This window comes from Protopterus annectens, chromosome 9.part0 (assembly GCF_019279795.1).
Source record: "Protopterus annectens isolate FY-2018-M chromosome 9.part0, PAN1.0, whole genome shotgun sequence".
Lineage (NCBI taxonomy): Eukaryota > Metazoa > Chordata > Ceratodontiformes > Protopteridae > Protopterus > Protopterus annectens.
The window spans coordinates 413,100,161-413,125,021 of record NC_056743.1 but is presented as its reverse complement, the minus strand read 5'-3'; the positions used below and the strand labels follow the sequence as shown (position 1 = coordinate 413,125,021).

General features: G+C 42.2%; 1 protein-coding gene across 3 annotated transcripts in view; it reads left to right on the top strand.

The window, feature by feature from the left end:
• The window catches only part of FHIP2B (FHF complex subunit HOOK interacting protein 2B), a 1,026,346-nt gene that overhangs the window by 693,083 nt on the left and 308,402 nt on the right, over positions 1-24,861 (top strand). The gene's annotated exons all lie outside the window — the stretch shown is intronic.

The window sequence follows — 24,861 nt, the reverse complement described above, 5'->3', positions numbered from 1 at the left end:
AGCTTAAACTATTTAGGATTTCTTCATTAGTTAGTGTTTTGTGTGCTTTGATAGTTCAGCTTTAGTGTGTAGCTTAGTTTGTCTCCCTTTTCTGCTGTTGTGTGCGGCTGTTTGGCCGTTGTTTATTTTCGCAGGCCTGTACTTGTATCCCGTAGTTAACTACTGTAGTGGTGCTTTGTAAAATACCTTTAGTGTTGTGTGTTGGTTTTTTGTCTACACTCTTAGTTATCTAGTTAGTTACAAAGCTCGTTTAAATTAGAAAGCTAATTGCCCGTTTTAGTTAGAGGGCTAGTAGTGTTAGTGTATTCTATCTTTCACTTTACCTGTCTAGTTCCGTTTAAATTAGAGGTCCTAGTGCTTGTTTTAGTCAGAGCAAAGCTATTTTTTTCTATTTATATTTCTTAGACGTGCAGTGTTTAAGTTAGTGTGTGTTTATAGTGGACTGAGTTTATTTGCTGTTTATAATCCTTTTAGGACCTTCTTTTCTTCCAAACATGTCTAAAGACACCAGGGAGAAAGAGCATAAGCCTTCGGGCTTTAAAAAATGTCAGAAATGTACCCAGAAAATGTCTATTACAGATGGGCTTGTCATTTGTGTATATTGTTTAGGAGCTATCCATCTCCAGGAGGATTGCATTTTCTGCCACTCCTTTAGTGCACATGTGTTACAGGAGTGGAAAAACAAATTGATTGTCAAGGGGCTCTTGAAACCAACCTTTGACGAAGCTGTACAGAGTGCTTCTTCTTCGTCGTCCTCTTCTTCTTCCAAGAGGGACAAACCATCTATAAAGGCCATCTCCTGTCTCTTCGGCTCAGTCCGAACCCCCTGAAAATTGCCTAAAATTTCTAAGCCATCTAGCCTCGGAACCAATGGAGGTAATCATAATTGACAAACCTGGTTCTCCAGCCCCAAGGTCTGCAGAGCCGAAAGGTACCGTGTCTCGGAGCCGATCCATTGATATTTCAGAGTTCTCCCCTACCTTGAAATCTCCCATTTTGGAGAGATCTCGTTCACCATCTCTATCCTCCAGGTCCACTAGGAGCCTGTCTGATGATGACATGGAGAGGGTGGTGCACAGACTCTTGAAGTCGCCGGTGCTAGCCAGATTGTTCTCTGCTCTGACACAACAGGTCTCGGAGCCTTCCAAGACTGTTACATCCACTGTTGTTCCTCCACCGAGCCAAGCTGGATCTTCGGAGCCGGAGTGCCTGGTACCGCTTACTGTAAAAATGTCAGTTCCGGGACTCCCTTCGGAGATTATGGAATCAATATCTGCTCCGATAATCTCCGTGCCGTCTGGGGTGTCCGGGAGCCGGGGTTCTCAGGTTGGCCCCGAGGGGGAGGGCACTCAGACCTGAACTTCGGTTCCGAGCCTAACCCTTGGTGTGTCAGCTTGGGTGAGATTGGCTCCTCCATCAGCGTTGGATCTGATCTCTCTGGGGCCGGAGGTGTCCTCTGTCTCCTCTGAGCTGGAGATATCTTCAAAACCGGTGGGTTCCGCTTTCAAGCTGTTGAGGAATGTGCTGTCCCTGTCTACAGCTCTACATAGGGATACTGGCATTCGTCCCCCCCAAGACACTAGCTACTGTCTCGGCACCACCCCAGCCACAGGACAGCAGAGATTCAGAGTCTCAGGAACCCCCACTGGGTGAACCCCTCTCTTCTGAGGCCTCCCCAGAATATCCTATTAAGGAGCCCCCTCGAAAGAGGACATGCAAGAGGAAGCATATAGTCTCCCCTGATAAGTCCTTTACCTCAGACACTGACCTCGAGGAGTCAGAAGGGTCCCCACAGTTGTCCTCTGAAGATATCTCATTTGCAAATATCCTGGAGATCCTAAAGTAGAGAGGTGGCTGGAAAACCATCATCCCTTCTGATAAGGAGTCTGTGTACTTGAAGGCCTTTGGATCTCAACCTTCAGCCTCCTGGGTGTCTCCGCCTTTTGATAAGCTAATGGACTTAGTCGAAAGGCGTGGGAGTCATCTGACACTATGGAACCAGTCCCTTGAAGGCCAAATGAGTTTTTGTCACCCCCTACTGGGAAATATTTTTTTTACAAAAGGTGTACCTGTAGATGCTATGGTGGTGGCAGCAGCCACCGAGAAGGAACTTTCTGAGACATCCTCATCTGTCCAGCCTCCGAACAAAGATTCTCAAAAGATGGACAGGTACGGGAAGCATGTCTTTTCATTAGTGACTTTTATACTCTGATTGCTGAACTACCTCACACACTTTACAAGGCTGCAAAGAGATCCCCTGAAAGAGCTAGGAGATACTCTGCAAGGTTCATTAGCTGCGGGGGTGACTGAGAAAGTCTCCTCCCAGCTGTCCACCTTAAATTCTGTCATTAACTCCTCCATTAGACTGATATCTTATGCAGCAGATGGAGCGAGTAGGGCAGCGGGTTCAGGAGTTTCCTTGCGGAGACACTCCTGGATGTGCTTGTGTAATTTTGTGGAACCTTTTAAGTCTACCTTTACTAACGTCCCTTTTGATGGTTCCTCAGTTTTTGTATCCAAAGTAAAAGACACACTCACCAGATGTGAGGAGGAAGGGAAAAAACTCTCTGCTGTTGGAGTACGTTTTTCAGTACCTTCAAGACCTTACCCTAAAGGTCAGAAGAGTGGAAAAATGTGGTTCAAAAGATCCCAGGTAGGTTTCCAAGATGCACAAGGTGAATCCTTCCCCAGGGGCAGAGGGAAAGGCAACAATGGTAGACGTTCTAGAGGCAGAGGGGGTCCGCAAAACCAGGGTGACAGGGATTCCTTTTGCAGACGTCCCTATCAGTGCTCCTGAATGGAGGCCCATCTACTCTACTCTGGAGGCAGTCGGGGGACGTTTGTCTTTGTACTCAGAAGCCTTGCAAAGTATCACAAAAGACAAGTAGGTACAAAGCATAATATCCAGATGATATTCTATTCCCTTTTGCCATCCTGTTCCACAAATCAGAACCATCCCAAATGTTCGACCAAATCTAAGGGAGCAAGCTGCTGTAGAAATCCAAAAGTTGCTGGACAAAAGAGTCATCCAAGAAGTCCCCGTAGACCAAACAGGATTCAGAACTTACTCAAGATTCTTTCTGCTGCCAAAAAGAACGGGACTAGAGACCCCCATTGGATTTCAGCAAGTTAAATGAATCTGTCCAAAAGTCAAAGTTCCAAATGGTGACACTGCAGTCAATACTTCCTTTCTTAGGGAAACATGCTCGGATGTGCTCAGTAGACCTCCAAGATGCGTACTACCACATAAAAATGGACAGAGCATCAAGGAGTCACTTACGCTTCTGGCTGGGAGCCAGTCGTTATCAGTTCTGAGCTCTGCCCTTTGGTCTCACTACAGCCCCCAGAGTGTTCACCAAATGCATGGCAGTAGTAACGGCTCACTTGAGACATCTTGGATTCAAAGTGTTTCCGTATCTGGACGACTGGCTCCTTAACTGCCACCACCAAGCATCTACTCCAACAGGCCAGGGATGTGACATTGGAAGTCTGTGCTCAGTTAGGCATAACAGTCACTTTACAAAAATCTACCTTGTTGCCCTGTCAACATATTACCTTCATAGGCGCAGACCTAGACACTGTTTCCATGATAGCACGTCTTCCAGCCTACAGAATTTCAGCCCTCAGACAGCAAATACTTCACCTCCTTCCAAAGGACAAGGTAAAGGCAAAGGTAGTTCTGAAACTTCTAGGGACAATGGCTTCAACCACAACACTAGTCCCTCTCGCCAGGGTGCATATGGCAATCCTTCAATGGCTCCTATTCTCCCAATGGTCACTTCAAGAACTTCCTATGTCCCACCTGATCAGAATAACGGAGTCATGCAAAAAGGACCTACTGTGGTGGAGTCAGTCCAACCATGTGACTATTGGGAGACCCTTTATTCCACAACAACCTGTTGTTACAGTGACCACAGATGCTTCCCAGATGGACGGGGGGCATTATCTGGGAAGGACAGTCCAAGGTGTATGGCAAGACCCCAAGGCCCACTTGCATATCAATGTTCTAGAGATGAGAGCAGTGCTTCTGGCATTGCAAGCACTCCACGACTCTCTTCCACTAGGGACGATTGCAGTACATTCGGACAATATGTCGGTGGTTTGGTACATAAACAAACAAGGAGGAACCAGATCATACCCACTTTGTCATGAGACTCTGAGAGTTTGGCAATGGACAATTTCTTCCCAACACTTTCTAGTAGCAGCACACATCCCAGGGAAATCCAACTTGATAGAGGACAAGCTCAGCAGGGCAATTTTAATGCCTCACAAGTGGTCTTTGAACCAGAACATAACGGAAGAGATTTTCCAGAAATGTGGTCAGCCTTGCTGCGATCTTTTTGCCACTCCCATGAATGCCAAGTGCAGCAGCTACTTTGCCCTAATTCCCCTTCCGGGGAAACACCGAGAGACTCACTTCTACACGAGTAGCCCTCGGGACTTGTTTATGCTTTTCCCCTGTTTCCCCTCATACCCAAAGTCATCCAGAAAGCAAAATCCTTGGGAAGCAGAATGATTCTCATTGCCCCGTATTGGCCTCGACAGATTTGGTTCCCCTTCCTCTGGCCTCATCTTCAGGAAAACCATGGGTTCTGGATCCAGTTCCAGACCTTCTGACATATATGTCAGGAGCATTTCATCCTTCTGTCCACACCCTAAACTTGACAGCATGGCTGCTTCACTTCCCAATTTAGTCAGGCTTCAAAACTTCACTCCAGCAGTCAAACACATATTGATGCTCTCTCATAAAGTTTCTACTAGAAAACTATATACTAGCAAGTGGAAAAGATTTTCTCACTGGGCCCAAAGTAGAAACATTGACCCCTTTTCTGAGCCTATTCAGTCCATTTTAGAATTTCTGGCAGAACTCTTCCAGCAAGGCTCAGCTGCAGCAACTATTAGAGACCAGCTGGCTGTAATTTCGAATTTCCACATTGGTGACCATTCTCCTAATTTAATGTCACACAGGTAGTGTAAAGCATTTTTAAAAGGTACTTCCTTATTGAGACCTCCTTTTAAGGAACCACTTTCTCCTTTGGATTTAAATTTTGCCCTATCTCAACTTACATTGCCACCATTTGAGCCTTCTTCATCCTGTGACCTCAGATTTCTTTCCTAGAAGACCATCTTTCTAGTAGCTGTAACATCTGCCAGAAGAGTCTCAGAGTTGCAAGTACTATCAATCAGACCTCCATATCTGATCTTTCGTAAGGATAGGGTATTGTTACGAACTACTCCATCCTTTATACCTAAGGTTTGCTCTCAATCCAATATCAATCAATCCATTGAGCTCCCGTTTTTTTTCCCCAACCATAGCAACAAGGCAGAGTATAAACTCCACCAATAGATGTGCATAGACTTCTAAGATTCTATTTGCATAGAGCTAAAGACGTCAGGAAATCTGATCAGTTATTCATCCCCTTCTCTGAGGCAAAAAAGGGTATGCCAGTATTTAAAGTCACCCTTTCAAATTGGCTCTCAAGTTGTATCACCTTTATCTATACCTCCAATAATAGAAAGTTACCATTCAGAATTAGAGCCCACTCAACCAGAGCACTGGCTACGTCCTCTGCCTTTCAGGCCAAAATGTCTGTGGACACTATTTGTGCTGCAGCTACGAGGACCTATCCTCATACGTTTATCACTCATTACAAAGTGGATTTGGCCTCAAGGGACAGGGCCTCCTTTGGTTCCACTGTGCTCAAAGGTGTACTCCTGTGAGCCACCCAGGAAAAAGGTGCTAGGGGACACTGTCCCATCCAAGTAAGAATGAAGGCGAGATAGAACAACATAACATAAAGAAGTTATGTACTCACTTTAACGTTCCATGTTTATTGTCCATCTCGCCATTCAGTCTTACGACCCCTCCCTCCTTCCCAAGGACTCCTAGAGGACCTGGTGGTGATCTTTCCTCTTTTACATGAGCTCCTTGACTCTGTTTGTTTCTCCTTGACAAGGGGTCATACCTATATATTACTCATTAGTATGTTAGCAGCAAACAAGATCTGGAGAGTTGCACCACTGCATCATGGGATACCTACCTTGCCACGAGCCAAGTCTGAGACTTTCAGCTGTCTGTTCGGCCGAGTCGGAGCCAAGGATCAGCTCCAAAACCATCCAAGTAAGAATGAATGGCGAGATGGACAACAAACATGAAAGTTATAGTGAGTACATAACTTCTTTTTTATCATAATGATCACTGCTGCAATAGCATTTGTACGCTGCTGGCAGATGTCCTACCATCTATCCCTGACTTGTATGATATTACAGAACAGGTGCCCTCACCACCTTTGATTCTCCTTTGTTTTCCATATAAGTGATCAGAAATCACAGAAATCACCTCACCTCACTTGGTACTGTCTACGCGGCACCCAGAGTTACACTAAGTAACCATTTGTCGAGTTTATTTTGTTCCATTAGTGCAATTTGTTTTATGGTTGCATTTGCATTTTAAATCCTTAACTGTCTTGGGGATCTTTCTAAGGCTGATGTTGTACTTGGAAAAGTTCACCAACAAGCATGTTTGTGGCCAAGAAATACCACTGAAAGATTTTTACCTTCAGTGTCTGCTCCCCCTTGGACTTTCTCATAAAGTGTTTGAGTGAAAGCCCAGTGCTTCAGTGTTATAACTTACATATAATCCCAGCCCTTCTATACAGTGTTCCCATTTTTAATAATTTGCAAGGCAACCAATCCCAGCTACTCAAACAATGTATATTAAAGTAGCAAAATTTGTTGCTAATACTCCATAAAGAGCATGCCACTGCTTAGCTCTAAAACAACTCCAGTGGACTGAACTGCAACATAACCTAACCTTTCAGTTAATCACTACCCACAAACAACCTAATCTGAAAATCAGATAAATGCCCTAGCAACAGCAGGATAATTCATCACTGTTGTACCAATAGAACTCTTCACTCCACAGGTAAACACTTTTACTAGTCACAAAATCTAATAACTCTGCACATGACACCCTCTACTTCCTCCTATGCATTTAAGCTCTGAAACACCATTTCACTCACTCTAAAACAAACTCACAACCTCATAACCTTTAAATGTCTGATGGAAACGTGATCATGTTCATGCCATTCACCAAGGTAATACTGCAACTCCTTAACGACCCCCTAAACTATTCCTTCAAATGCCAAAAATATCCACCCCGATGAAACAATTCTTATTGGCATCCTTTTTCTATTCCCTTTTGGCTACCCAGTCTTTACCAGCCACTCTTTCCATACTTTTTCATTTACCTCCTCTCTTGAACCTTCTCTGTCATATAACTCATCCAACTTAATTCACTATGCTTGTCTATTCTATCAGATCTGTAGCCCAGCATCTGTTCACCATCATTCTTCTGTAACTTGCAAACTACACTTGGCATCTCTCTTACTCCACCTTTAGCAGCACAGTTAGCAATGTTTTTATTAGAATTGTTCTTCTCTCTCTTACTATAACCTTTTGAAAATTTAATGTATGTTTTTTGCGGAGCTTTTTTCCAAGGGCCTCTGATGAAAAGGAGCCTTGTGCCCAGTCAGACTACCCTGGTAAACAAATGCAGATAAAGAAATAAAATAAATAAATGCATACATGAATAAATACAGTGTTTTAGGAAAAATGTGAATTCTGAGAACTTTTCTAGAACATTAAAGTTTATTGCTTTATGACAAGAGATAGTCACCTTGGAAATGGAGGGAGAATAATCTTTAGCTGGAGTAAACCAAAGTTCTAAGCATCCTGAGAAAATGGATAAAAAGCTCACAGCCAAGGCTTTGATAGGAAGACAGCATGAGGCCTTTGAGACTCATCAGTCCCACAAGGGTCTCAAAGTGTCAGTTGTAAGACATGCAGGTTTTTGAGCCCCCAAATCAGGTATGTTCCTGTGCAGTGTTTTCAACTGTAAGTGCTTCTTCTGAGGCTAATATGGTATACAAGTGTCTCAGGCCTTTATGTAAATAAATGTTGCATCACAGCAGGATACCAGTTCTAAGGTACCTAGAGTTGACCATTGTGCTGTTTACACATCTAGAAGACCCTCTTTCTCCATGGATATTCTGTTTTTATTCAGAAAATGTCAGACCCTGAGCAAAAGTGACCTTCACCATTTTGTAGAGAGAGAGAAAAAGAACTGTTTGAACCTCCAATATTGTATCCAGGCCTGATGCCTACCTCAGACCCTTTCTTTTTTGATTAGAGGCATTTTGCTAAAGATTATGGGATGACATGATAGAAGATGCATATTCCTTCTCTACCACTTGGTGAATCTTGTACATCTGGGATGCTGCTCCCCACCCCTAGGAAGAGAAAATCATCTTCTGAATTATCATCTGTCTCAGACATCAGTGAGGAGAAGGATTTGGCCTGCTGTGTTCAAACTTACTCGCACCTTGGTTAGGACGTTAAGTCTTTACTTTCAGGCTACCTCACCTCAGAAGATGTGTCCTTTAAGAGAAATCCTTACTGTAATAAGGGAACATTTTAATGGTCCATGGCTCAAGAAGCGGCAGACTCAGACATCTAAGATAGCTGCAGTCTGATCAACAGTTTAATTTCAGCTCTCCCAGTGTGAAAACAGAAACTGAAAAAAAGAAGTGCCATTGAAACTGCTTTTTTGGGTAAATTAGTTACTGGCTAGTAAGTATACTGCCTGGATGACAGCAAAGAAGAAATTTGGAAAATCTGAAAGAAAATCAACCAGACAAGGTGAAGAGAAATTACTGCCTGGGAAGGATCCTGCAGCAGAAAACACTGACCAGGAAGATTCTTACAGCTGTTCAGCAAAAGGCAGTTCAGATTTGGAGCAAGAGATGGTTTCCAGTAATTTAGAGGAAAAATAAATCAAAGGTACTCAGATGTGATTAAAATAAATTAAACACTGAAGACTTGTATCAAGTCAAGTAACAAAAGGCTGGAAAATTAGAAGGAGCTTTAACTAGCTATTCAAATGACTTTATAAAATGTCAAAAATCAGAGGTTGAAATGAAGAAAAGGCTGATGGACTGTGAAGCTTCTCAAGAAGAGCGGTTTCAAAAAAAAAAAAAAGAAGACAGAGCCAGCAAAGAAAACTTGATATTTTCTGCTGTACTAGAGAAACTGGAAGGAACACACTATTAAATTAATGAAAGCACAGATGGGCAACTGGATTGGTATAACACAGCAGGATTTGTTAATTGAAAGGGCACATTGAATGTATGTTCCAAACCTACTCATGGGAAAGCAGTTAAGACCAGTATTAGTAAAGATGCAATCATACCCAGAGAAAAAAATGATTCTGACAAAACAGTGGTGAAAGGGAAAAGGTTTAAAAATTGGAGATAGTAGAATATTTGTGGAAAGTGATTACACCAGGCAGAAGAGAAGCTAATTTATCCAGCAATCAGGGAATGTCGAGAGGCAGGTATGAGATTCAAGCTGATGTATCCAGTTTTCTTCAAAATGTATTTTTTCTTCAGGATCAATTTTTGTGATGCAGAACAGGCTAAGGAGGAAATAAAGTTTATCCTATAAAAAGTGAGCTAACAAGGAGACTCTGCTTCTCATTCTTCTGACAATAAAGCTCCTAGAGAAACTTTGATAGTGAAACCTTTCCCAGTGTTGTAAAGAAAAATGCCTGAGAGGCAGGAAAAAAGCACAGGAGTTGACTAGAAGAATCAGGAGTACCTTAGACGTCAACCAGAGTCTAGTGTTGGGAGCTGGAGATGACAGGAAGAAGAGCAGCAACACTGAAATTAGTGAATGAATGTGAGATTAAAAGGCATCAACCATGTTTGTGAAATATAAATATGACTTTGCAAATAAGTGGCTGAGAAACATCTGGAGTTTTGTTGACTTTGTTAAACTTCTAGGTGGGCTGTAAAGCATATACCACACAGTTATATATTTAATGTTTAGAAGGACACTAAAGGGAAAAAAGACATCACTGTGAAAGTAAAACAATTTTTGTTCTTACTACTGTTGTACAAAACATTACATGGTATATAAACTGCATGATGTATTGTAAAGCAGTTTTGCATAGTGTGCAGTTCATGGTATTTTGTGTGGGCAGTGAGTGTTGTATGTGTTAAGGATATTAAAGCAAAGTACTTTTTAGTTGTAAGAAATATAGATTTTACAGTATAATGAGAAAAAAGGCTAAACAGAAGCAAGTGTAAGTTAATATAATGCTGTGATCAGGGCTGTTGGGGTGAGGTTTAAAAGTGTACTGATTTTATTACATGTTGAACTAAGATAATTTCTCTTTTTTTTACAGGGGTGGATGTCTACATTGATGTCCTTGGTGTAAGCTGTAAACACATTTTTTGTAAGCAAATATGCTTGAAAAATAAAATAAAGTGAAAGTCATGACAAATGCTAATTTTGCTTTTGCAAAGATATTAACTTAATTTTTTTTTCATTAGCACATGTTCTTAGTGGCAAACAAAAAGTCTGCAGCTGAAGGCAGTTAACCAGGGGAATTTCGTTCATTCTGTTCTGAGTGAAATTTACAAAGAGTCCTTCTTGCATATGCAAGTTGTTAGCTGTTTTTTTTTTTCATTGCTGACCATTTTTACATGGAAACAAGTAGTTAGCAGGAGCAAACAATCTTGAGAGTTGTGAGCATTCTTTGCTGAGAGACATGCAAAATGTAAAGGTACAATGACAAACAGTTCAGTGAAAAATAAAGTTTGAAATTATAGGAGGTTTAGTAGACTCCCCAGCACCCTTAACATTTTAATACATTTAATAGAACTGTGCATAATTTAGTTTTATTTAAAGATAGCCAGTGCATTTTTTCTTATGACTTAGTTAATGCTCTCTGAAAGCATACAAGAGTTTTTTTCATGTATGGGAGGGGAATAGAGATAAGAACAGGCAGCAGTCCGTGTAAGTGGAAACACAGGCTGCAACATGCACTTTAGCATAACTTTAATTTTAGAGTAGGTTATTTCTGTGGGTGTAGCTGTCAATTTGGGGCAGTACTCCCTATCTGGAGGGTTAAACTTCATTTGTCAAAAATGGACATTGTTTTGTGTGTTTTTTTTTTTTTTCTTGTTTAATAGGGGGTGGAAGTGTTCTGAAAATGTGTTTAGTTTTTGTTTGAGGGTTTTCATTAAAGCAAGAAGTCTTGAGAAATGTGACATAGGTTCAAATGGAGATGAGAAGAAGAAACCGTAGAAAAGATCAGCCCGACAGTTACTCTGTGCATGTAAGACAAAAGTTGGAAATGCATATTAAAAAAATCTGTCTTGTTTAATAAGTATGAACAATAGCTTTTTATCATAACTTCTATTATATCCATAGTAAATTGCAACATAGATGAAAATAAATGAGTATTGACTTGCATTTAGAAATTGAGTGTAAAAATAATACTGCAGGAAACACATTTGGAAACAAATGAGCATATGAATTTGACAGAGGACTTCAAGGTGGTATTCACCAGAATGCCAGGGACAAAAGAAAATGGAAGTAATAGTACTGATTGCTAGAGGGGCTCCAGTAGTGATAGAAGACGGAAAAAAAGACAATGATAGATTTTTTGTAATAATGGACTGTTGGCAACGGAGGAGGATTACAGTGGCATGTATTTATATTCTTGGGCTATTATGGAGTTTAAGAAAATTTTGGGAGAAATAATTTGCATTCATCAGGGAATGTTACTTGTAAATGAGGATTGGAACTTGATTTGGAGTTTGAGAATGTCTCAGGAAGACCTAGAAGGAATGATATAACAGAAGAGCTTAGATTTCTGAAGAAAGTCGTGAAGATATTTAGTATGGAAGGCATGAATTCAGTAGAAGGAATTCCAGGAGAGTGTACATATTCCCTAAGGTACAGTAACTAGGTTAGATTAGAAAGAAATTATATTTCACAGGAACATGTGCATTTAATTGAAAGCCTCAACACATACCAAATAACTGTTTCAGATCATGCACTAATAAAAACTAAGATAAAAATGCAGGATAATGAGGTAAAAATGAGGCACTGGTGTTTTCCTTCGTACCTGTTTAAAAAGGGAAGAATTTGAGGAATGGGTGGTGGAAAATATTTGAGAGTTATTAGGGAAGAAAAAAGTTTCTTCTGAAGTGTTAGTGAGTGGAATAAAATAAAAATAGAGTTTAAAAACAGGGTATAAATGAAAGAGAAAGAGGTATGGTTAAGAAGTAATAGGAATTATTTAGAGGAGCTAACAAAAGTTAAAGCATTACAGATTAAGGGGGATGGCACAAAACAAGAGGAGGAACAACAGCAAAGCCCTGAAGAGAAAATAAAAGAATATTTGGATAATATGCATGAGTTTACAAAGATTGCTGTTAAACAGCTGTTTTTTTTTTTTTTTTATAACAGCTTCACTGCAAAAAAACTTAGTACTTAAATTTGTTGTTGCCAAACTTAGGGAGCTTGTGACAAGAAATTTAAGCAGAAATCATATCTTTCGGAAATGTTATGAGAATTTGTTTAAAGCAGACGAACGTAGAAATCAAGAAAGAGTACAAGTGGAAATCTTTATGGAATACTTACTTATTCCAGGATTGGAAGATGAGGCTCAATAACTAATAGATGTCCTTCTATTCTCATGTTGCAGTATTCTTACTGTGGGATCCTCCACCTCAGGTGACCCAAACGTCTGCTCCTGTACAAAAGCTTTCAGCCTAGTTGCTGTTGGTGCGTGGGATGCCACACGTAGGGCCATAAACCAGGGATCTTAAATGTGACGTCTACACGCACAGACCTCAGAACTTTTCTGCAGCAGTCAAAATGTCAGATCGATTGCATCACTCCTCTTTATCAAGACGTCCAAAGCCAAGTACCCCGTTGGGGACTTAATAAAGGATTTTCGACTGAAAACAGACTGCCTGCCTTGCTTGGATTACTTTTGAATACTTAGTAATTCTTATTTTTTTTTTTTTTTACTTAAGATGAGTTTAAGTTCGCTACTTCTACTAATATTGTCTGATCTGATTAATATACAGTGATTAACTAGAGATATATGGACTGAAAATCTTGCACACAAAGAAGTTTCTTACACAATTTTGGATTTCTTATATTACTTGCTTGAGCTTAGTTTGCTGGTTCTTACATTAGCAGATGTCCACTAAGAAGGATAAATGCCGATGCGGGCATCAAATTCCACATTAGGACACCCATGACCATTGCGTCTTTTATCTAGGCCGGGAACTTGACCATACGTTTAGTGCCATCTGCCAATCCTTCATCCCTAAAACCCTTAGAAGTCATTTGGCTGCCCTTAACCAGTGCTTAGAAAATCAAAGGCTTAAGAAGCTAGCCCTTAGGATGGATCCGGAATTGGCCGACCCAGTAGAACTGCCAAAGAAAAAGGCCAAAGTTTCACGGCCTACCACCACTGCCTCTCTGTCATCGGACACCCCACCAACCACTGATATAGGGGTTGAGGGACGTCCGCTCGAGCCATCTGCTTATACAGCCACCCTCAAGGAAGCCATATCTGAAGTGCCGTCCGGCACATCCATGGTGATGTCTCTGACATTGGTTATTCTCGCTGTCGAGGGGGAACCAGGTGCTACCGGATGCCTTTTGGATCTCAGGAATCCAAGTCTCTTTCCTTTGCTAAGCCCCCAGAATCAAGGTCTACAGTGTCTCCCAAAACTACTCCTTTTAAGAGAAGACAAAAAACTAAACATTTATCTACCTCCCCCGAAAGACAACCAGACTGGTAGTCCTTTACTCAGTCCCTGATGCAGGCCTTTATGGCCCTTAGGCCTACACCATCCTCAGCCACCTCTATTCCAGTGCTCAGCCCAAGGCCTACTTCTGCTGTCTCACTCCTTCCCTGTATTCCCCAGGAAGAAGAAGAGGCCCTCTCCACTTGCTCAGAGGAGTCTATCATCTGTTCATCAAAAATAGCCTCCCCCCGAAATATCCTCCAGATGAGAATTCTGTTGAGGGAGATTCCCTTCCAGAGGACCTAACATTTGGTGAAACCATCACTAAGATGAAAGAATACTTCAGATGGGATACTTCCCAAATGACAGAAACCAAAAAAGATACTTTGAGTTGTTGCAGGTCGAATCACCCTCCCCATCAGCCATTCCTCTAGTGATCCCTGCATACCTTGATGCATTGGCTTACTGCCCTAAGAACCCTGACTCTCAGCTACCTGCCCCAAAGAGACCAGATCATTTATATAAAATGCCTGATGACCACAAATTCCTAGCAGCCCCCCCCCCCCCGGCAGACCCTGCTATTATAGCTGTCGCCCCAGATAGACAATCTAGATTGTTCTCTTCATCTCTTTTACCTTCAGATAAAGACAGTAAAATTAGGGATCGGTTGAACAAGAAAACTTACACTTCCTCCACCCTGGCCTTCAGCGCAATTAACTACCAAAGACATATGGTTAAAATATGCCTTGGACTTGGTATCCCAAGCCTCTACACTTCAGAACTCCATGCCTGACTCCCCTAACAAAACCAAAGTAGCATCTAAGCTATCCCTGGCATCGCAAGTGGACAGGCACTCCATCAGATGCAGTTAAGACGCAGCAGAGGCCTCTGCTAGATCAGCTGCAGTTGCATCAGTTCTGCATAAATACTCCTGGCTTAGGCTCCAACCACTGCCAGAAGATTTTAAGTCCATAACCTTCTGTTTGGTAAACAGTCTGCAGAGCTATTTAAAAATCTACAGGAGAAGAGCAAAGAGCTGCAGGATATTAAACACCTGCTGGTATCTCCCATACAGAAGTACTGTAGAACTTATCCTGCTAAGACATGCTATGTCAGAAGGGCCCCTTCTATGACCACCCCTTCCTCTAGCAGGCATAGGAAAGGGTCTAGGAGGCAAGCTTCTTCAAGGACTACCTTTCCTCAACCAGCCCAAAGGACAGAAATAATGGCAACAGTGCATGACTGCCTTACCCACCTCCCCCTGTCTTCCCGTCTCTCTTCCTGTCTGCCCTTTGGAAAGAAATCACCACAGACCACTGGGTGCTGGCAATAGTGGTAAAAGGATATTCCCTATCCTGGCAGGAAAGACCCACCCCACAGGGCATTCCTTTTTCATCCGAAAATCAGCTTCACCTAATTCCACACATTATCCAGGTTCTATGAGTACAAGGCACCATAGAACCCGTCATATTAGGACAAGAAGGAAAAGGCTTTTACTGTAGACTTTTCCTAGTTCCAAAACAAGGATGGGCCATGGAGACCAATCCTGGACTTATCCATTCAAAATCTTTTTCTAAAAGTCCCCTCTTTCAGAATGCTGTCCCTACAGACCTCGCTTCCACTGTTGCCTCCACATCCCCATACACCCAAACCACAAGAAATACTTATGCTTTGCTGGGCCTTGCTCTCATTTTCAGTTTACTGACTTGCCCTTTGGTTTGTCCACTGCACCAAGGGTTTTAACCAAATGCCTAGCTCCCGCCATAGCCTTCTGCAGGACCAAGGACATACAGATCTAGCCTTTCCTAGATTATATTTTAATTCTTGCAGAAAAAGAAGAGACCCTCAAAAATCATCTCCAGTTCTCTATGTCCCTGCATCAAAGGTTTCACACTGAACCTCCCCAAGTCATCCCTACCGCCAGAACAAGACAATGTCTTCCTGGGGTGCAGGATTCAGACAGACCTAATGAGGGCATTTTTACCCCAAGACAAAGTAATCTCCCTGACAAACCATTTCCAAGACCTCCTCCAGATAGACCGACTGTCAGCAAGACAGTATATGCATCTCTTGGGTCTTATGGCAGCCACCATCCCTATGCTTCCCCTGGCCAGGATGCACATGAGGAAGCAACAGTGGTATTTAAGAACGTATGGTCCCGAGCACAGCCATCCTCTAAACTTCCAAATACCCTTCCTTCCTTGTCTACAAACAGAACCAAGGTAGTGAATACAAGTTTAAAGAAAGCCAGGACTACCTCTCCCACCCCCCATACCAGCTCAAGAAATGCACACAGAAGCAGCGGATCTGGGCTGGGGTGGGGGGGGGGGATTGGCTGCCTTGAAGGGACTCAAGGTACAATCACCTTGGCAGGCATCCCTGTTGAGGAAGCATATCAATGTCAGGGAAATGACGGTGATTCATTTAGCCTTGAAGGCTTTTCTCCCTATCCTTCAGCCAGGCCCTCTGCTAATCTTCACAGAAAACACCACTGTCATGCGGTACATCAACAAATGGGGGACCAGGTCCTACCTCCTATGCAGGCTGGCAATGCAAATTTAGGAATTAGCCTCACAGATCAGCTTATCCCTACAGATCAGCTTATCCATACAGGCAACATACATTCCTTCCTGGGACAACCTTCAGGCAGATGCTCTAAGCAGATCATCCTCTCTACATCACGAGTGGATGTTACACAGGGAAGTTTTTCTAGACATTGTCCACTGATGGGGTACACCACATAGAGGTTTGTTTGCCTCCCCCAGAACAGACAACTGACAAAATTCTGTACCAAACACCACTCTCTACTAGCTTGTAGAGTGGACACCTTCACCATCTCATGTAAGGGACAGTTTCTGTATGCCATTTCACCCTTCCCTCTCTTTCAGAAAGTTCTCCTGAAGATCAGGAGTGACATGCCAAAATCTTGCTGGTGACTCCCCTACTGGCCAAGACAGCATTGCTTTCCCCTTCTACAATTCCTCGCTAAGGGCAATCACCACAAGTTACCTCACAAGGTGGACCTACTCGCACAACAGAAGGGAACTCTCATCCAACGACACCTAGAGATGCTGAGCCTAACTCTCTGGGTGATAAACTAATAGTACCCTTCAGACACTGCTACATAGAGGACATGCTTTCTATCTTGCAGGAGGCCAGGAAACTTAATACAAGGAGATCCTACATTTCTAAATGGGACTAATTCTCCAAATGGTGTCTCCAAAGACATAAGGACCCCCTTCTAGCAGATGTCCCTTTAGCCTTAGCTTATGTGTGTGAGCTGATTAAAGCAGATCTGTCATACTCCAGTGATATTGCACCTGTCTGCTATCTCTGCATGTCTCTCCCTTTAACCTCCCTTACTCTCCAGGTCGGATGTTAAATTGTTTTTAAAAGGGATCTTGCACTTAAGACCACCCAGAAAGCCCTACACCACCCTGGGACCTAACTTATCTCCTGGACAAGCTTACGCTGACTCCATTTGAACCAGCCACGTCTGCATCCCTGCAGATGTGCACATGAAAAACAGTTTTGCTGGTAGCCCTCACTTCAGCTAGAAGGGTTTCAGAGTTACAGGCACTCATGGCATGCCCTCCTTACACTATCTTCCATAAAGACAGGGTGACCATGCGCAGCAATCCCTCCTTCATGCCCAAAGTGGTCAACGAGCTATCACTAAATCAGTCCATTCACTTACCAACCTTTAAGGACAGTGAGAGAATACTACACTCCCTGGATGTTCACAGGCAATTAATATTTTATCTGGACAAAACCAAGTCCATCAGAAAGTCAAACCAACTCTTTGTTTCCTTCCGCCCCAGAGCCCTGGGCAACGCAGTTTCCAAACAGAATATTTCCTGTTGGATCAGGAAAACCATCTGTTTGTGCTACTCGTACCACAGAAAGGACCTGAATCAGGGGATCAGGGCTCATGCTACTAGAGCAGTAGCTTCCTCCAAGTCTTCTTCAAAGGCCTAGATACAGCTCCCATCCTTGAAGCAACCACCTGGTCCACCGTACATACCTTCACCAAGCATTACAAACTCGACCATATCTCCAGAGCCAGAGCAGGTTTCAGAAGGGCAATCCTGCAAGGATTTCTGGAATTTGCTACCTCTACCTTCCACCCTTCCTGAGCTGTGGTACTCTCCCACAGTAAGAATACTGCAACATGAGAATAGAAGGACATAGATAGTTGTGTCATATCTTACCATAACCATAGATGTCCTTCTCTTCTATGTTGCAGTATTCCTTCCCTCCCTCCTGACCCCCTGTTTTCATACCTACAGGGCTAGGGGCCTTCATAGAGCCCCTACCCGGCACTAGGGTCACTTTTAGACAGTCTGTGGCATTTCACAAGTCTGAAGGACATCTTTTGGCATCTTCTAGGCAGTTAGTTCTGAGGTCTGTACGTGCAGACATCACATTTAAGGTCCCAGGTTTATGGCCCTACATGTGATATCCCACACACCAACAGCAACCAGGTGGAGGATCCCACAGCAAGAATACTGCAACATGGAAGAGAAGGACATCTATGGTTATGGTAAGAGTTTGCACAACTATTATTTAAGAAAACTGTGGTATTAAGGGGAAAGAAGATGATAAAGATCTGGAAGAGTTTGTTTAATATTTTAAAAGTAGGGGAAGCATCAGCATTTGGAAAGAAAGCTGTGATAGCTGTATTTCCTGAAGAGGATAAAGACCCATCAGACCCACCCTCATATAAACCCATTTACAGTGTAAACCGTGATTGTAAAGTGTTAGGGTATAAATTTGCTAAAAGAATGGCAAAGGTGTTTCCAAAATTGGTAGATATGGATCAGTGTGGTTTTATGGAAGCATGGCAAACATTTGACAACTTTAATTGAACAGTGATAATCCGGTGGGAAGCGGTATGTAAGAAAAAACTGTTGCTTTTGGTGAGTCTTGATACAGAGAAAGAATTCAACAGAGTAAGCTTGGATTGTAATAGTAGAGAACTGGAAAGGTTTGGTTTCCCTTATACAGCGTTAAGGTTAATTAGAAGGATATATGAATGGTTGGAGGGAAGAATTAAAGTAGGAGGGTTCCTCTCTGATAACTTGTGTTTGAACAGTGGAATCAGGCAGGGTTGTCTTCGATCACCTTTGTTATGTGCTTTATACTTAGAACCATTGGCAAAGAAAATAGGGGACTCTCAAATTCAATTATATAACTGGTATGGTAATTAAGAAAAGTTAGCTTTACTTGCAGATGACATTAGTTTTTACTTGACAAAACCAGAAAAGCACATTTCGGTGTTGTGGAACATTTTGACACAGTTGCAAGTCTTTTCAGGGTATAATTAACTGAGCATAAAACAAAGGCTATAGTGGTAAACTATGTACCTACATAAGAACTAGTTGATTAATTTCCATTTCTATGGGAACGTGATAAGATGAAGTATTTAGGTGTATGGATTAAAAATGATTTTATTATGGGAGCTAAGGATATATGTGGGAAGAGACTAAAGATAATACAAAGATTGTGAAGTTGGACACTCTTGATTATGGATATGGACAGTAAGATAAAAGCAATGAAAATGTTACTAGTCCTTTTAGATTTACATATGGGGCAGACATATTTTTATCAACCATAGAAGAAGTTGTGGACCTTAATTAATAGAGATGAGGGATTTTATTTGAGAGGGCAACAGGGAAGAAGTATTTCTCATAGAGCAAGGAGGTTTAGGATAACCTGATTTGAAGGGATACTTCAGAGCTAAAGGTTCATATATGTAACACAAGCAGAAGATTAGAAATCAAAGTGGAAAGGCATAATGAAGACACCGAAGGTGTTCAAAAAATGAGAAAGTTGGATTTTGGATGCAGGCCGTTAAGGATAATTACAACAACCATATAGAATATTGTGTTTATAAAATAGCAGAAAGTATTCTGAGATCTAAACCAACTTGTGAATAGTTTCATAGTTTCATAGTATAGTACTAGGCTGTCTGCCCTGGGGCATTTGTAAGCCTAGCCATAGTGATGTGGCTTTTGCCACCCCATGAAATGGTACAAAAATGTACAGAATAAATTTAGAATACTGTGCCTCTGTCTAGTAGTGACACAATGAAGGTCCCCTTATATAACAGAATTAGTTTACTGTGCCCCTGTCTAGCAGTGACACAGATGTGACCCCTGGGGTAAACTTACGATCTCCCATCCACTCATCAAGATTTCTCTTGAAGAGAGTCAGTGAGGGGCTCTGCCTAATATGAACTGGGATCTTGTTCCAAAGCCTGGGAAGCCTCTGGGTTATGAATCTATCCCTCCAGCATGTCCTATTCATACTTGTGCCGAGGTTTAAGTCTTTAGCTCTCGTGGTCCTGATGGATTTGGATTTTTTAAGATGGAGCATGTCCATCAGATCCTGATTGGACATGGCCTTGTACGTCAGGCAGAGATCACCTCTGAGCAGGCGGAATGCTACTGAATAGAGCTGAAGTTTCTTTAGTCTGGCAGAATAAGACATATGTTGGAGACCCTTGATCCTCTTGGTGAGGTACTTCTGTGGTCTCTCCAGCTGTTGCAATTGCCAGGTGAGGTACATACCAAATGGGGCATTGTACTCGATCATGGGTCTGATGAGGGAGGAGTATAGGGGTACAATGACATCCTTGGATCTGGATGTGAATCCCTTCACGATGAGGTGTGCAAGGTAGAATGTTTTTCTAACCACTTTGGCAACGTGGGTGTCAAATGAGAGGTCGCTGTCGACTTGGGTCCCTAGGTCTCTGATTACTTTTTCCATACTCATTGGGTTGCTGTCTATGTGATAATTTGTGGGTACTTTCTTTTTCCCAAAGGGGATGACTATACATTTTTTGGCATTTAGTTTAAGGCCGTGACTCCGGCACCAGTTGTCCGTTTCTGTGAGGCCTTTTTGTAGGATGTATGTGTCCGCTGGTGTATCGACTATGGCACCTAGTTTGCAGTCATCTGCAAACTTTGTCAGCCACAACCCTCCCATGTTTGCTTTAACATCTGAGAAATAAATGCCGAACAAGAGGGGTCCCAGGACAGATCCCTGTGGGACACCACTTGTGACTGGCTTTGAGTCTGACATTGCTCCGGCGATTTTAACTTTGTGTTCTGTCCTTTAGCCAGTTTGCAACCCATCTAGTGACATAAGGGTTTATGTTTAAGCTGTTGAGCTTATCTATGATGCCTGAGTGGGGTATTGTGTCGAAGGCCTTAGCCAAGTCCAGGTAGGCTGTATGGACTGCTTTGCCCTCATCAATGGCTCTAGTGACTGTTTCGAAAAGGTCAATGGAGAGAAGAGATTCTACCAGTAAGTATAATTGCAAGTAGGGACACAGAAAATAGATGAAGGGTTAGAATTTATTAAAGAAAATTAGTAAAAGAACCAAGAGCAAATAACTATTTAGGAAAAGGTAAACAGAGTAGAATGAGGCCTAGTGGAAGTATGGACTGCAAATTAGAGACTGCCTTCCCTACCAGCTATTGAAAACAGAGTGTATGCAAAGAGAAGGGGGATAAGAGTGCTAAATGGAAAAAAAACTGTTGTGGTTGAGTTTATAGTTGAATCTGGAATGTATACTGTTAAAAAGGGAGTAATTAGTTAGGTCATATAAAATATTGCTTGTTTAACTGTAAGAATCAAATCAATCTGAAGAGGTTAGATAAGATTAGGAAGAAAGAATGAACAGGCAATATAGAAAGGAACAGTGGGAGTGCATGTGTATAGCTCCCAAGTATGCATCAGTCAAGAATGTTTATGATCTTTACATGCAAGGGTTTGCATAGATATTTTTATACCCCCAAGCACACTGTGGATTGTTATCTCAGGTAGATAGCAATTTCTGGTGGTGTAAATGGAAAGAGAGGTAATTGGGAGCATGTTTTTTAAAAATGTAGTGAGTTGGCAGATTTAAAAAATTCCCTTCAGAGTACTTTGTCAGAAAATGATTGTAACTAAAGAAGCGATCCTTTTGAGTTGGGATGGAATTTCTGAATTGTATAGGCATTGTAAGGCCTTGCTAAGTTTAATGCCTTCGGATGCCAAGAAAACATCATCATCAACACCCTTTTTCCAATTTTCTACATGGGGTTAGGGTGTCGTGTTGACTGTCACTGTCTCTCTCGATTCAGTGACACACTCCTGCCGTCTTCAACACTCCTGCCTGACTATCGCAGATCTCTTATACAATCTATCCATCTCTTTGCTGGACACCCTTGTTTCCTCTTACATTCTTCCTGTCTATCCCAAATCTTCTTTCTGAGATTGTCTACTGTTTTTCTGCATATGTGCCCAAACCACAGTAATCTATTCTCTTTGATCTTTTCTGCAGTTGGAGCTACTTTGGCTTCTGCTCTTATGTCCTCATTTCTTCATTTGTCCCAAAGTGCGCATTCTACTGCCCTGTCACAGGTAGTTAATTTCCATCACCCCTAGCTTCCTCATCTGCTGTGCATTTACTGTCCAGGTTTCTGTACCATACAGTAGTACTGGCCTCACCACTGTTTTTTACACCTTACTTTTCAGCTTCTTTGGTATTCTTCTGTCATAGATTACACCTAAGATTCTATGCTAGTTGGCTGCAGCCCCACTGATTCTAGCTTTGACTTCTTCATTCAGACTTCCCTTCGCCTCAACCATCTCTCCAAGATACTTGAAGCTGTTAACCTGTTCCACTATCTTTCTTTCTATCTAGATTCTCAGTTTCTTTTGATTTCCCAAATTTGCTCCCATTACCACTATCTTATCTGTTCTTAGTTTCATCCCATGTGCCTTCAGGTTTGCATTAAATTCCCCTATCCTTTGCTGAAGTTCTTGCTCAGAGTCTGTAGTGCCACATCATCTTCATACAGCAATTTTGCTGATCCCTCCGACCTGTTGACTAATATAATCCATTACCAGTATAAACAGCAGTGGGCACTGAGATGAATCCTGATGTACACCCACTCTGAACCCCTCTGTGAGACCAAACACTGTTCGTATTTGAGTCATTGAGTCCTTGTACATAGCCTGCACTAATTCTACCAATCTTTCTGGAACTTCAAACCACCACAGTATGGACCAAATCAGCTTTCTTGGGACCTTGTCATATGCTTTCTCCAAGTCTAGGAATGCCCAGTTGGTCTCTTTCCTCATCTCTAGCTCCTTCTGAACTGTCTGTCTCACTGCAAACATCGGGTCAGTTATGCTGCACCCTGATCTGAATTTGAGCTGCTCATATTCCATCTTACTTTCTACTTCTCTGCATATCCGTTTCATCAGTCACCCTCTCCAGAGCTTTCTTCATGCATGTGACAGGAGTTTGACACGTGTACTGCCCACAGTTGTGGATGTCCCCTTTGTCATTGTACACTGACATGAGTATGCTTATTCTCTAGTCATCTGGGATGCACCTTTTTTCACATGGCTATGAGAACCCTCAGGAGACATTTCTCCCCTATCTCACCCAGCATCTTTATCATGTCTGCCTTGACCTCATCTGAGCCTGCTGCCTTCCCTGACTTCATTTTCCTTAGTGCTGTTCTTATTTCTTCTAGGGTATGCTGCTCTTCTTCTCTCATTGTAGGCTGTGTCTGGGGCAGTACAGCTTCTCTGGGGGTTTTCTTCATTTAGAAGCTTCTGGAAGTGCTCCTTCCATCTGCCTGTGATGTCCTGTGAACTGGTGAGCAGGTTGTTGCTGGCATCCCTTATGAAGGGTGTCTGACTATCTTCTTTATCTTTCTGTCTTTGCCTTGCAACTTGATATGGTTTCTTTGTGACACTAACTGAGTCACTTTCCAGAAGTTGGTAGTGCGTTTCCAATGTCCTATTCTTTGCTTTTGCAACTCCTTTTTCATCTTCTTTGTTAGCCAACCAGCATTCCTTCCTAGCATGGTCCTTCTTTTCTGTCTCCCACTTTTTCATACACTTCTTTCTTTTGGTGACTCCCTGGACTTCTGCATTCCACTACCAGCTTTCCTTATGTACCTTATTTCCATACCTGGCTCTGCCACATATTTGTTTTATAGTCCTCAAGTGCTGTTTTGAGAAGGTGCCATTCTTCTTCATCTCCACATATTTCCCCCTTTTCTTGGGGTGCTAGAGCCCTGAGTAATTCCTTAAAATGTTGTACTTCCTCTGCAGTCAACTTCCTGGTCTTCACCCTGGTCTCTGTTGACCTTAGAGCCTTCTCTGACCACTGCTTATAGCTGATTGTGGCAACCAGTGGTTTATGCTGTGGTCCAGCTGTTTCACTGGGAATGACTTTGCAATCATTGATTCTACCCCAGTGCCTTTTCCTTACTAGGAGGAAGTCTACTTGAGTTGCATGTTGGCCACTCTTGTACGTGATCTTGTGACTGTATCTTTTTCTGAACCATGTGTTGGCTACTATCCACCTATTTGTTAGTAAAAGTCTAGAATGACTTCTCTTTCTTTATTCCTTTTGCTCAACCCATGTGGCCCCAGGCAGTCATCATATCCTGTTCTGTCTGCCCATATATGTACATTCAAGTCATCCATTGTCAACATCAGTTCATGTTGTCCTGCTTTATCTAGTATGTCCTGCAGCTGATGTATGATTGCACTCTTTTCCTCACTATCACAACCCTGCTGTGGGGCATAGGCTGAAATTATGAATATTGCCCTATCATTACACTGGAGTCTGATTGGCATGAGTCTGTCACTAATTGTGATGGCATCCCATACTGCCTTCTCTCAACACAATTCCAACACCATTTCTAGCCTATCCTCCTCCTGAGTAGTAGATTCTGGATCCCAAGCCAAGTAGCTTTGCTGCACTGCCCTTCCATCTTGCTTCTTGGATACATAGAATGTCCAGCCTCCTCCATACCATCATGTCATTCACTTCCAAGCTCTGTACTGCCAAGAAAGCAGTTGTCTGAAACCAGATATTAAAATCTAAACCAACTGTAACTGAAGTACTGAATACTTAAAGGAGATAAGAGTTATAGTTGGGATCTTTAGATATTAACAGTGTCATTGGCACAACAGGTAGCACACTTGCCATTGGTGCAGAAAGCTGTGCGTTCTATTCTCACACCTGGTAAGATGTATTGATGACACTGCAGTGCAGCATAAGGTGGGTGTTGCACTCCTGATTGTGTCATCATTTGGATGAAAAGTTAAACTGATGCTTCATTTACCTAAGTTGGTGATAGCTCAGGTGGATGTAAAAATCTCACAGCACCTTTTGAAAAGATCATGAAAAGTTCCCCAGTGCCCTGGCGAATATCATCTTTGG